Source organism: Palaemon carinicauda, chromosome 4 (assembly GCF_036898095.1).
Source record: "Palaemon carinicauda isolate YSFRI2023 chromosome 4, ASM3689809v2, whole genome shotgun sequence".
NCBI classification, from domain to species: Eukaryota; Metazoa; Arthropoda; class Malacostraca; order Decapoda; family Palaemonidae; genus Palaemon; species Palaemon carinicauda.
In genome coordinates this window covers 74804993-74819273 of record NC_090728.1, presented here as the reverse complement: position 1 = coordinate 74819273, position 14281 = coordinate 74804993, and the positions used below count along the sequence as shown (strand labels likewise).

At 46.9% G+C, this 14281-nt stretch overlaps 1 protein-coding gene and 1 pseudogene across 2 annotated transcripts in view; both read right to left on the bottom strand.

Moving 5' to 3' along the window:
• LOC137640014 (SRR1-like protein) overlaps positions 1-14281 on the bottom strand; it is a 186917-nt gene that overhangs the window by 66387 nt on the left and 106249 nt on the right. The window lies entirely within an intron of this gene.
• On the bottom strand, positions 8775-8846 carry LOC137640326 (U4 spliceosomal RNA; annotated as a pseudogene).

Below are 14281 nucleotides of genomic sequence, written 5' to 3'. Positions count from 1 at the left end.
GGATCACCATTATTTCAAAACGCCGTAGCCCTATCATAGAAGAGATGGAACGACTTCTGCTAATCTGGATCAAGGACAGAGAGATTATTGGCGACACCATCACCGAAACCATCATCTGCGAGAAGGCGCACGCCATCTTCACGAACTTGAAGGAGGAGAGCTCTGGGGGTGATGCTGGGGAGAGTTCAACCGAACCTTCCTCAGACGATTTCAAGGCATCTCGTGGCTGGTTTGATAAATTTAAGAAACGGTCCGGGATTCATTCAGTTGTTCGCCACGGAGAGGCTGCTAGTGCAGACACAAAGGCTGCAGCTGACTTTGTCAAGAACTTTGAAAGGATCGTGCTGGAAGAAGGCTACGTAGAGCAGCAAGTGTTTAATTGTGATGAAACCGGGCTGTTTTGGAAGAAGATGCCCAGTCGAACCTACATCACCGCCGAAGAGAAGAAATTGCCTGGGCATAAGCCAATGAAGGATCGGTTGACTCTTGCCCTATGTGCCAACGCTAGCGGGGACTTTAAAGTCAAGCCCTTACTGGTTTACCATTCTGAGAACCCTAGGGCCTTTAAGGCACACAACGTGGATAAGGACCAGCTTCATGTTTTCTGGCGATCCAACTCGAAGGCCTGGGTCACTAGGCAATTCTTTGTCCAATGGGTTAACCAAGTTTTCGGCCCTTCTGTGAAGAAGTATCTTCATGAACAGAAATTGCCTTTAAAGTGCCTGCTATACCTTGACAATGCACCCGCTCACCCCCCCCGGACTTGAAGATGATATCTTCGATGAATTCAAGTTCATAAAGGTGCTGTATCTTCCACCGAATACCACCTCTATCCTCCAGCCCATGGACCAGCAAGTAATCTAAAATTTCAAGAAGCTCTACACCAAGCACCTATTCAAGCAGTGCTTAACTTTGCGTGAATTTTGGAAAAGCCACTTCAACATCGTGCACTGCTTGAAGATCATAGATCAGGCTTGGGTGGGATTAACTCGACGGACCCTCAATTCTGCCTGGAAGAAGCTGTGGCCTGATGCGGTTTCTCCCCGAGATTTTGAAGGTTTTGACCCCGAACCTGATCCCGTGATGGGTGCAGCGGAAGACGTAGAGGAAATCGTCTCCCTTGGCAAGTCCATAGGTCTGGAGGTCGACGCAGATGATGTCGCGGAACTCATCGCCGAACATCACGACGAACTTACCACAGAGGAGCTCAAGGAACTCCATGCTATGTCTGAGCACATGAGTGATGACGAGGAAGGGATCGAGGAGGTAGAACATGTGTTAGGTTCGGCGCAAATAAAAGAGGTGTTAGGAAAATATCAAGACGTGGTCGACTTCATCGACAAATACCACCCAAAAAAATTGCAGGTTTGTCGTGTAGTTGCGCAGTTCGATGATGTTTGCCTAACTCACTTTCGAAACATTCTGAAAAGCCGTACCAAGCAACTATCTATCGATAGTTTCTTTAAAAAAACTACGAAGCGAACTCGTGATGAAGAGGATGGAAGTGGTTCAAAGAAAACGGCAAAAAGTGAAGCGAAAGAAATTCAATAAATTTTAAGTGTAGAGAGTGAAAGTGATTAAAATTAATCATCAAAAAGAAAAAAGAAAATGTAAAAAAAAATATAAAATATAAAAATAAAAAAAAAAAATAAGCTAAGTTATGTTAAAGGTCACTTAGTGTAAGTTAGAATAAGTTACGGTAGTGTACGTTTATCGTAGTTAACCTCTCTACCTCCTCGCCGCCCGTCCGTCTCCTCTCTGCGTAGCAAGACCAACAACACCTGCGCTGGAGTTTCTAAGGTAAAGTGACGCTAAAAACCCGTTTCTTATTTATCATTTTTTGATAATTCTTCTTTTTTACATGTCTGTTATCTAATTTAGTGTGCATTATTCTCATGGGAAATTATGTGTAGTAGTTTATTAAGGTTATCATAGGTTTTTGGGCTCAACCACGGATTAATCCTATTTCAATGTATTCTTATGGGAAAATTCGTTTCGACATCCTAACATTTTCTACATCCGAAGTTGATTGTGGAACGGATTAAATTCGTATGTAGAGGTACCACTGTATGTTTAAAAGTTTTGATTTTAAGGCCTAGGCATAGCTCTTTTAGTCGCCTAGCATATCCTACATTGATATGTTCTGCATCCGACTTCTGAACAGCTGGATCTTCTATTTGATATTGAGGACATTTCTTATTGGTTGGTTTGTGATCCTGGCTACAGTTAATGCACCTTGGAATAGAAGTGCAGGGTCAAGCTCAAGATCAGAACAATTGCAACACTGCAAAGGTTTCTGTCGGTAAAGGCGAACTAGTATTCTCTCATTTTCGATATAGACATTTGAGGATATATCATGGTTCTGAAAAGTGAAAATAATCATAGAGTTTCTGGGAATCTTATGAACCTTCCATATTTCTCTAGGGCACATATCCAAGATTTCATCCTCGCTAAAATCATAAAGGTCTTTGTTAAAAATTACTCCTCTTCCATACCTAAAAATTCAAAGACTCCATTCTGGATTTGGCATGAATTAAGATGGATTCCTTGCCAACTGTATTCAGACTCACTCTGAATCATATCAGTCACTGGAGCAATATACATCCAGGTTTCCAGTAGCTGCTTTGCATAGTGCTCCAGTAATCTCACAATCATTAACTTTTATTTTGAAAATTTCACAGACTGCTTTGAAAGCTTCCTCATGATTACTAGAGGGGATTCATGCTTCCAATTTCTAATGATCATCTTTGAAATTCATCCTTACTTCACCAATTTTACAGTAAGGCTTAAAAGTACTCCAAAATGCTTCACAATGACAATTTATTGGTATATCACATAAGTGAATCCTTACATTTCCAGCAATTTTCAGAACATTTGAGGAGCGGTCCTTATTAGTTTTCAGGTCTAAGCAGAATTTTTTTATTAGAATTACCAGAAGTCGTCAACAGTGCCGAGGGTGAGTCAGCATATCCAGGGAATGGGACGTCATTATTAGAAGGGTCCACAATCAAGGGTGAGGCTTAGTTTGTTGATTAGTTATTTTGTTGGTTTACCAGATTGAGAATATTAAGAAAGTATTATACGTTCGAAAGGAAATGCCATTATTGACACAGTGAGAGTATATTTCCCAAATGTTCCACTCCATACCCTACGTGTGGGATTGCACCAAAATGACAAATTCGGAGATAATTTGAATTTTTCCTGACGATACAAATCTTTAGCTATAAAGGACGAGCCATTAAAAATTAGTGAGGGTTAACTAACCATCCCGCTAGTTAACAGGGGTAGGGAGGTAGCTTGCTATCCCTCCCACTCGCACACCTGTGATTTAGCTCACTTTACTTGGAGGTAGGACTTCAAGGGGGATAGGGTTGGTGGGAAAGTTTGTATAAATAGCTAAGGTTTATATCCTTAGAAAAAATACGAATTATCTCGGAATTTGTCATTTGTTACGTGACTGGAATACAAACCCACACTATTTATTAGGGGTGACTCACCCATTAGGAGGGTGCACGTCCCTGCCAAACTGGCTTTTTGGCTACCCGGGGGCTCCTTATTTTGAATAGGTGGTTCCAAAAATAAGGAGTCCCTACACCTTGCTGAATCTTGCTACGCAAGGTCTGCAGCCTACACAAACTATGTGTTGAGATAAGCAGTGTGACTGTCAAGGTAAAGAGTACAGTATTCAGTCTTAGTAGGAAAAACTGTTGTAACCGAGATTTCCCAATACCACCTCGCCTGGGTATGAGGACACAACGGTATTGAAAAAATACTGTACTAGATACACAAGGAAACATGGTTTAACTGCAGTAGTTTGCAGTCAGCTTGTGCAGAGAACTTAGGCTGCTGCTTTTCCCAAGAGAGGTGAGGATGAAGAAAAGAATAAGAACCAGTCATACCTTTTCATTCACGCAGACTAAAACCTGGTAACAGTGCCCTCAACCTTCTGCTACTTGTCCAATAAGGAGCTTGAGGTATTACTGTATACCAGATGTTGTGCAGACACCACAGGGCCAATAGGGAACGTAACGAGCCTCCTATGGATCATGTCTTGCAGGTAGTGGGCTGTGAACATAGTTTGACGTTTCCACACCCCAGCCTGTAGAACCTGCGTCACTAAAAATTTTCGTTTGAAGGTAAGGGATGTAGCTACGCTCCTGACATCGTGAGATATGGGGCGACATGAAGGAGGAGGATTTGGGTTCAGGGCATGGTCTATGATCCTGCAAATCCAAGCAAAAATGGTATTCTTGGTGATCCTCCTCTTGTCCCTCCCTGTGCTGACAAAAAGTGAAGGCACTCAGGGACGGGCAGCTGCAGGTCTTTTGAGGTAAAGCCTCAAACTCCACACTGGACAAAGAAAGAGAGGATTAGGGTTGTTCATTACAGAGCGAAGACTCAAAATCCAGAAGGAGTCGAATCGGGGATTGGCAATCCCCGGATTCTGAGTCTTGGCAAAAAAACTCAGGGACGAAGCCAAACGTTATCTCTCTCCTTTTTCCCTTGAATGGGTTACATTGTAAGAAAGACCATGAAGTTCGCTGACTCGTTTGGCCGGAGCCAAAGCGAGCAGGAACACCGTCTTTCAAATCAGGTGGCAATCTGTTGCCTGGTGTAATGGTTCGTAGGGAGGTCTCTTCAGAGACCTGAGAACTCGAACCACATTCCACTGAGGAGGTCTCACTTCCAGCTGAGGACTGGTAAATTCGTAACTCCGTATGAGTAAGAAAAATTCTAGCGATGAGGAAAAGTCCATTCCATTCATTCTAAGAGCGAGGCTTAAGGCTGAGTGATAGCCTTTTACCAAGACTGAAAGGCGCATTTCTTCACGCAAATACGCGAAGAACTTCGCTATTGCTGGAATAGTGGTCTCGAGAGGAGAGATACCCCTTCCCCGACACCAACCACAGAAGACGTTCCACTTTGCCTATTAGACTGCTGCTGATGACTTCCACAGGATTCCAGACATCCTGTTTGCAACTTGTTGCAAAAATTTTCTCTGAGTGAGGAGATGATGGATGGTCTCCAGTCATGAAGTCGTAGTGAAGCTACAGCTTTGAGGAAGTTGTTGTTTGAGCAGATTGTGTCATAGAGGGAATTCTCTTGGAGACTCTATCAGTAGTTGCAGAAAGTCCGGAAACCATTCCGCATGATACCATAGCAAATCTATGAGGGTCATTGAGAGGTTGACTGATGTTCTGGATTTGTTGAACACCCTCCTCATCAGACATTCCGCATGATACCATAGCAAAGCTATGAGGGTCATTGAGAGGTTGACCGATGTTCTGGACTCGTTGAACACCCTCCTCATCAGACAGAACGAGGAGAAAGGCATAACTGTCAATGTTGACCCACCGTTATTGGATATATCTAGTCAGAGACCCTTGGGGTCTGGAACTGAGAGCAATAAAACGGGAGCCTGAAGTTCAGGGCCGTTGTGAAGAGATCCACATTCAGAGAACCCCACTTCAGGACTTTGTTGGCTACTAAATGATCCAAAGACCACTCGGTAATCACTATCTGAGATACTCTACTCAGGTTGACAGCGAGCACATTCCTCTTGCCTGGAAGGAAGAGTGCCGATAGTGGTATCGAGTGAATCTCGGCCCATCTCAATATCTCTAATGCTAGATGGGATAGGGGCTGAAAAAAAGTACTTCCTTGCTTATTCATGCAAGCCACTACTATGGTAATGTCGCTCATCACTACCACTGAGTGGCCTGCCAGGAACTGATGGAACTGTTGAAGGGCCAGAAAGATAGCCTTTACTTCTAGATTTATATGGAGGTATTTTTCTGACTCTGACCAGAGGCCTGAGGTTATGTGGTGCAACACGTGGGTGCCCCCACCTTTTTTTTTTTGAAGCGTCACAGAACAGCATCAAATCTGGGGGGGGACGAGAAGATCTATGCCCTTCCGCAGGTTCTCATCTATCGCCCACCATTCAAGGTCTGTCCATTCTGCTGGTCCCATGGGGATCAGGGTGTCCGGGAAGTCGAAGGCTTGATTCCACCGGGACTTGAGCCACCACTGGAGGGATCAAATCCTGAGGCGGCCGTTAGGAGCTATATGAGCCAAGGATGATAGGTACCCCAGGAGACAGCCACTTCTGGGCTGGAAGTTTTTCTCGTCTGAGAAAGGGTCTTGTGACCTTTCTCAGCCTCATTATCCTGTTGTCTGATGGGAAGGCTTTGTGGAGATTGGTGTGTATGATCATGCCTAGGTATACCAGTCTCTGCGTGGGAAGCAGGCAGGACTTCTCGAGGTTTACCATGAGCCCCAGATCTTGGAAAAGCCTCACAAGTTTGACTCGGTGTTGAAGAAGGATTGCCAACGCCACCGAGTCTGCTAGACTTAGCCAGTTTCCAGATAATGGAGGAGATGGATGCCAATTCTGTGTGGCCAAGATGACACTAGGGCGAACACTCTGGTGAAGACTGGGTGCTGTGGAAAGATGGCAGCACTGTACCCTTAACTGGTATTTCCTGTTGTCTAAGCTGAACCTTAAGTACTTTCTTGAAGACAAATGAATTAGGATATGGAAGTACGCATCCTTTAAGTCCAATGTGCATAAGAAGTCCTTTTGTCTTACCGCTTGTCTGACCGCGTCTGCCGTCTCCATGCTGAATGGAGTTTGCTTGACAAACTTGTTCAGAGCTGAGAGGTCGATGACTGGTCTCCAGCCTCCAGATGCCTTTTTCACAAGAAAGAGTCGACTGAAGAAGCCTGGGGACTCATAGAGGGCCTCGTAGAGAGCACCCTTCTTCAACATGGTCTGGACTTCTGCCCGGAGGACTAGCCCCTTTCCTGATCCCATCGCAAAGGAGTCTATCGACACTGGATTCTTGATCAGGAGAGGGAGAGATGACGTGAATGGGACGCAATACCTTGAACGAATCATGGAGACTGTCAAGAGATCGGCCTACCAGTTGCTTCCAACTGTTCCAGCAACTTTGTAGACATTCCCTCATTGGTGGACAAGCAGGGTGAGCGCCTATCCTAGCGTTTGCGGCCGTGGCTGCTCCCTCTAGGATATTTTCCTCCCCTGGAGGACTTTGTGCCTTTCTTGCCCTTAGTCGGAAAGGGCTCCTTAGACACCGTATGCTTTGCTGTCATCTTGCTCATCGAGGTCTTAGCTGGATTAGGCTGCTGAGGAGCTGGTGATTTATAGGGCCTGGATGTTAAGACCCTATGGAGGAGAGAGTCCTTGATGAGACCTCCTCCATCTCTATGCAGCCTTTTCCACGTTGTTCAGCTCGAATAAGATGGATCCCTCTAGAGAGGAGTTCCTGAGCCTAGCGATCTTGGCATTAGGGACCAGCTGATGGAACCTCTCAGACACTGTATCTCAACGTTTTAGGATGGTATTTGCCCACAAGTGCGAGTACCTGAGAGGAGGAAGGTTTCCATAGCCTTGCTGGTACTTTCTTTGGAAAAGTCCTTGGTCCGTACCACGATTCCCGTTCCTCAACCAAAAATCAGGCCCCGAAGTAGCCTGCATGTCATACTCTGTGATTTGCTCCTGATTGAGGATCTCTGCTGCTGAGAAAGCGACCTGACGATTGGAGAGTCTCTCTATAGAGATCCCCTTGGTCAGCTCTTTCAGCGATTGGTGGAGTGGAAGAGCTGGCCGAGGCTTGTCCAAGACCTTGAAGTACCTCCTCTGCTGAACGCAGGGAGGTGGAAAGAGCTTGGTAGAAGAGCCCGAACGATGAGAGGAGAAGTCGGGGAGTTGTTGGGCGATTTTAGCCTGAGCATTCTTCAGCCCCTGGGACAAAGGCAAAGCTGCGCTGGCCTTTGAGGGCTTCCGAGTGCCAAAGACACAATCTATGATCATGTCTTTGCCCTCCAGGGGGGGTTATCTCTGAGTCAACAAACCCACTGAGAACCCTGATAAGGGTCAGAACTTGCCAAAACCATGTTCTGACTCTTGCTTCCCCTCTGAGGTGGGACTGGCAGCGAAGTCTCCTTCCTCCACCCCTGAGAGCTCATCTTGGTGGGGGTTATGGACATCCCTAGAGTGACTGACGAATCTTGTGGGTCTGGAAGTCCTTGAAGAGGACTTTGGAAGAGTCTTGGAGTCCTTCGACTCCTTGCGGGGAAGAAGGTATAACTCTTAACATTGAAGGCCTGTTGTTACTATCCTTCTTGGTTCCTACCGGAGGAGGAGAGCTCTCTGCACAAGGTGAGTCTTCTTCCGAAGGAGGAAGAGAGGACACCTGGCCCTCATGAGGCTCCTTCGACAGAGGTGAGACAGGAGAGCGTCTGGTAGGAGTGCCAGGAATTTTTGGCCTAGAAGGCCTCACAGGGGTCATTTTCACCCTAGATGTGATGGTATCAGAGACTCCTCTTTCCCTCTTCGGGGGTGAAGCAGCCGAGGTTCTCTGCCGGGACTCTGCTGGTGCTGAAGGTTGTTGGACGGCAGAGACCTCTGAAGAGTGTGTGGAAAAGGCAGGCCCGAAAGCCTGTACAACCGCTCTGACCATAGCACCGATCCAAGGCTGCTTACTGACACTGGCGCTAGCTGAGAGATCCCCTAAAGGAAAGGGACCGAAGGTTCCCTTTGAAGAGTCTCTTCCAAAGCTGAACGATACCGTGGGTCTGCCTATGAAGTCAGAATCTTCGGGATATTGTACTCCCCCGAGGCGCCCTTTTCCTTTTTCTCTGGTGGTCGTGTTGTAATGCGTTTGGGGGAGGGGAATGGGGCGACAAAGACCTGTTGGATTTGACTCTGCCCTTCCTTGGAGAGAGAACCGATGGTCTGGAGGGCGAACATTTGTTTCAACTAGCAATAATCGCACCTCGGTTAGCCCTCATTGGTTATGATACTGCCACTGTGGAAAGCTGAACATTTGCCTTTCTGTTCCTTCTTATCCTCTAGATGATGCGACTTACTTGAAGTCAGTGATAAGTCTGGTTCTGCCTGCAAAGGATGTCTGCTCTGCGCTAGAGCAGGAGGAGCCTGCTTGCGAAATGGCGAACGCTGGCAAGCTGGCAAGCTGGCGAGCGCTGTCGCGCCGGAGAGAGCTGACGCATTGGAGAGCGCTGTTGTGTAGGGGAGCGCTGGCGAGCAGGAGAACGCGTACATGCAGGAGAGTGCTGACGCGCTGGTAAGTGTCGTTGTGCAGGAAAGCGCTGGCATGCTGGCGTGCTGGCGAGCTGGCAAACGGTGGTGCGCTGAAGAGTGCTGGTGTGCTGGAGAACGTTGACGCACTGGAGAGCATTGGCGAACAGGAAAGCGCTGACATGTTGGCAAGCGCTGGCGAGTTGGTGAGCGCTGGTGCGCAGCTGGGGCACGATCCATTGGAGCATGCATCCGCTGACAGACAGGAGAGCGTTACACAGGTGCCTGGGGCGCTTGCAAACAACGTGTTGGTGGTTGATGAAGCTTTGGTGACGAACAAGCATGAGGATGACACATGGTCACACGGCAAGCAGGCTGAGGCAGTACTGGAGATGAAAGAAACAGAGATGGCAAGTCAGGAGGACGGCGAGTCGCAGAAGGTCAACGAGAAGGGATGTGTCCTTTGGAAGGATGAGCATTCACCGAAGGAGATTGCGCACGATCCATAGGAGAATCCAAGGCAGAAGTCCGAGGACTAGCGGCAGCGTTGTTGGAAGAAGGCCCAGGAGCAGGTGAAGGTCGAAGGCCAGATGATGATGAACGAGGAGGCTCCTCTGCGGAGGAAGGCTGCGTTGACGAAGCTGAAGAGCCAAAGAGACGTGAAGGAGCACGTCTAAGGTCAAGAGGAGGGCGAGCACGACGGGAAAGACGTCCACGAAGACGCCCACTGAGGGCTGGTGGGTCAGCAAGCTGACCTTCAGCAGCAGCAGTCCTCCAAAGAGGAGTCTCTATGAGTGAAAATACTCGCAGGAGAGACAGATGTAGGACTTTGCTTCCCTTCTTGACGGATGTTTGGCAGGGGGGGAATTGCAGGCTTCAGCAATGGCGGAAGACTCAGAAGGAGCAGGGGTGTCTGCAGGATAGGTCGCAGAGGAAGCCTCTGACACAACAGCATCGACACAAGAAAAAGGATCCACCACTGACGTCGACGAAGGCTGCACACTAGCACCTCAATGAAGGAGCTGCAGTAAGTTATCCTTGGAGGGAGGACCCAGTACCCCCAAGGATGATGACCACACCTGTAATGAGGGAGAAAGAGTCATGGACCCACCGAGGGCAGAGGCCGGGCCACTTCGCAAGGGGAAGCGACACTGTCTCTCGAGGACCAAGGTTTACCAGGTATTAAAGGCATGCGCTATTACTCGAGGGTCTCTCGGATGAGACCGAACGAGCAGGAGCTTTGGAGGAAAGTCAGGAAGAGGAAGAAGAAGCCTTGGATTTCTCCTGCTTTGAAGAAACCTTCGAAGGAGAAGAGTCCCGCTTAGACCTCTTCTTCCGCCGTTGCCCAAACTTTTCCCGCTGGGAGGCAGACCACTCCCGACACTCAATACACTTGTTATCACTATCACACCGATGACCTCTGCAGTAAGGGCAAAGGGTGTGAGGATCAGTGTCCTCGGCAGACATGGAAGTACCGCAGGGGCGGCCGTCACATTCAGAGCAGGTACGCATAGTCGGCAGAAGTCAACACACACACACACACACACACACTGAAAAAGAAAAAGCGCAAAAAGCATTAATGGCAGTCCAAAAATTTGGTGAGGATGAAGAGCAGCAACGACCATTCACCATCCGAGCCAAAAGCAAAACTGAGGTCAATCACAGGTGTGTGAGTGAGAGGGGTAGCAAGCTACCCCTTACAACGCAATAACTAGCGGGATGGGTAGTTAACCCTCGCTAACTTCTAATGGTTCGTCCTTTCAGCTTCGCCGAAAGCAATATGATATTTTCAATTTAGAATAAATTTTTGAATATCCCGGTGGATATATATGTAGCTAACATCTCCAACGGTCGGCAGATTCAAAACTCGCGGGCGATCACTATGCTGGTTGGCTGGGTGTACACTAGCGCCAACTGTCGGCAGGATACTAAACATATTCCGATAATCTCCAGTTCTTCTCAGCCCGTAGGGTCTCTAGAGGGGCGGAAGGGAGGGAATCTAATTATATATATCCACCGGGTATGTATATTCAAAATTTTATTTTAAATTGAAAATATAATTTTTAAATATTTAACTTAGCCAGTGGATATATATGTAGCTGATTCACACCCTTGGTGGAGGGTTGAGACCAGTATTAAACATTGCAGGAATATAAGCTCAAGAGTTTTGACAATTAACAAATAAACTTAAGTATTAGTACCTGATAAGGAAGCTGACTTTGATGATACTCTGCCTCATTAGTCCGCTCTCCTTATGAAGCCCAGCGATCCACTCAGGGGGCTGAAAGACTTCTAGGTGCTGATATATATGGGGCGAACACCCCTATAACAGGACATCAACAAAGGGATTTTGACGTAGGAAAAATCTATTTCTGGGCGAAGGACCTGTGCAGCCCAGTGAATAAGCTCCATTTAGCACTTATTCTTAGGTAATTTACTGCTAAATATACCAGAGAAAAAATGTAAAGGAGTGCTAGGTTAACTAGCTCGCTCACCTATTGGTGTCGGTATAAAATTGGGCGTATATTCCAGAGGTCCCGCACTATTTAGATTAATCCACGACAGAGAACCCCAATAGAGGAGAGCCGTTCAACCTCACTCGGTACTACTAACAATGCATCCGCTCAGAACCCAACTCCTTAGCACCCAAAGTTTGGGGACTCCAAGGGAGAGGAGCTGGGAGGGTTCACTGGGCGGCACAGGTCCTTCGCCCAGAAATAGATTTTTCCTACGTCAAAATCCCTTTTCTGGGCTCGAACCTGTGCCGGCCAGTGAATCTATACAAGAGAAAAATGTCACCAAACTTGCAAAATAAAGGAAAAAACATAAGCGTAAGGGAAATACAGGATGCTTTAATCAGAGATGAGTACCAAAAAACAATTATAAGGGTATCTTAAATATGAACATAAATCCAATAAGGTAGGTATAATAATGCTGTGAGTGATAATATATACAGATACTCAGGAGCATAAAATTTACAAATATAATAACAGTATTCAGGTGCGAGACCAACGAATACAATAGGGTATAAATGAGGCAGGTAAGAGGGAGAGATAAAGAGTCAAGGCATTAACCTGTGAGTTACTTGGGAGTAACTACGCTCCCTGCGGCTACTGTAGAAAATTTTAGGGCTTCCAAATGTTTAAGGTAGTGTTTCTTGAACACTGACGGTGATTTCCACCCTGTATACCTGGAAAGGTCTGTAAAATTCATGTGGTGAAAGAAGTTCACCGAGGTGGCAACCGCCCTGATATCATGTGCAAGAGGAAAAGAGTCAGGGTTAGCTTGTTTAATAAAATACAAAATTTGTTGCCTGATCCCTTTAATAGTAATGGTACCGCCTTGTTCTCTAACGAATAGAGGCCCCGAGGAGTTAGAGGAGGTCCGGGATAAATAAGACCTAAGAGTAGTGACAGGGCACAGCGACGGATCTTGCGTGAGGGGAACAATTTTCCAGGAGGTCCATCTGTTTTGAGGGTCTTCATTCTTAGCCAAAAAGAATTTGTTAGGAGAAAGAAGGACCTCTCCTGAAGGCAGAAAGTCAATATGACCCGGGTCTCTCGACAAGGCTGCCAATTCAGAAATTCTTGCCCCGGAAGCCAAGCTCACTAGGAAAAGTGTTTTCCTGAGAAGGGGCATGTAATCACAAGAACTGTTAATGGTATCAGAAGCCAATTTGAGTACGTCATTAAGGAACCAGGTCACCGGGGTAGGACGAGTAACCGGTTTCAGTCTGGCACAAGCTTTCGGAATTGAAGCTAACAAAGAGTCGGTTAAGTCTATGTTAAAACCCAATAGGAAGATCTTTTTCAGAGCCGATTTAATAGTGGTGATAGTATTGGCTGCCAGACCTGATTCTAATAAAGATCTAAAGAAAGTGACTGTAAGGTTCAAGTTCATACAGTTCACGTCTGAGTCTATTAAAAATTTTGCCAACTTTTTAACTGCAGAGTCATACTGGCGGATGGTGGAATCCCGTTTATCCGATTCTAGGAACAAGGTGTTTTGAGGATCAATATTGGCACCGTGCATAGCTGCAAACTTCATAAAGTCCATAAAGTTAGGGCGCTCTGAATGTTTGAGAAAGCGTACACAACGCGTGTTTGTACTATCTGAGACAGAACCGGATTGGGTATCGGGTGAGGGTATAGTCTCAACTCCCGCAGGAGAGGATACCAGTTGCTCTTGGGCCAGTTGGGTGCGACCAAGGCTACTTGTCCCTTGAAGGATCTCAGTTTGTCTAGAACTTTCAGTAAAAGATTCACCGGGGGAAAGAGATAAATCTTTTCCCAGTTGTCCCAATTCTGTGACATGGCGTCTGTGGCGTAAGCCTGAGGGTCTAGATTGGGAGCCACATATACTCTCAATTTGTGGTTGGATTCCGTGGCGAAGAGGTCCACTTGGAGACCGGGAACCTGAGAGAGAATCCACCGAAATGACTTTAGATCGAGTGACCATTCCGATTCTAGAGGGGAGGTCCGGGACAGGGCGTCTGCCACTACATTCCGGACTCCCGCCAGGTGGACAGCTGAAAGATGCCAACGGTTCGAGGCTGCTAGGGAGAATATGGCTACTAGAACATGGTTCAGAGGCCCTGACTTTGACCCGCCTCTGTTGAGGCAGCGGACCACCACTTCGCTGTCGAGGACCAGACGAAGGTGTTGTTTCTTGGGAAGAGCGAGACGTTTCAGGGTTAGAAGAACTGCCATGGCCTCTAGCACATTGATGTGAAAATGGCGGAACAAGGGAGTCCAAAGACCTTGAACTTTCTTGAGCTGAGAATAGCCGCCCCAACCTGATAAGGATGCGTCTGTGTGAATGATTAATTCCGGAGGCGGAAATCGAAGGGGAACTGACTTTGACAGACTGTTTGCTCTTGTCCAAGGAAGAAGTCTTTCCCGTAGAATGGGAGGAAGGCGGACTTTCCTGTCCCGGAGCTTCCGGTTCGCCCTCGAACGCCAGACACGATTGATATCTTTCAATTTTGCCTTCAGAAGAAGATCCGTCACTGAGGCAAACTGAAGGGACCCCAGAATCTTCTCTTGGAGTCGTCTGGAACTTACTTTGTCTTTGAGAAAGCGTTTGGTGTTCCTTGCAATCTCTAACCTCTTGGGTCTGGGAAGACACAGAGTATGAGATATAAGATCCCATTGCAGGCCGAGCCATTGGAACTTCGATTTTGGAAGAAGACGGGACTTCTTGAAGTTGATCTGGAAG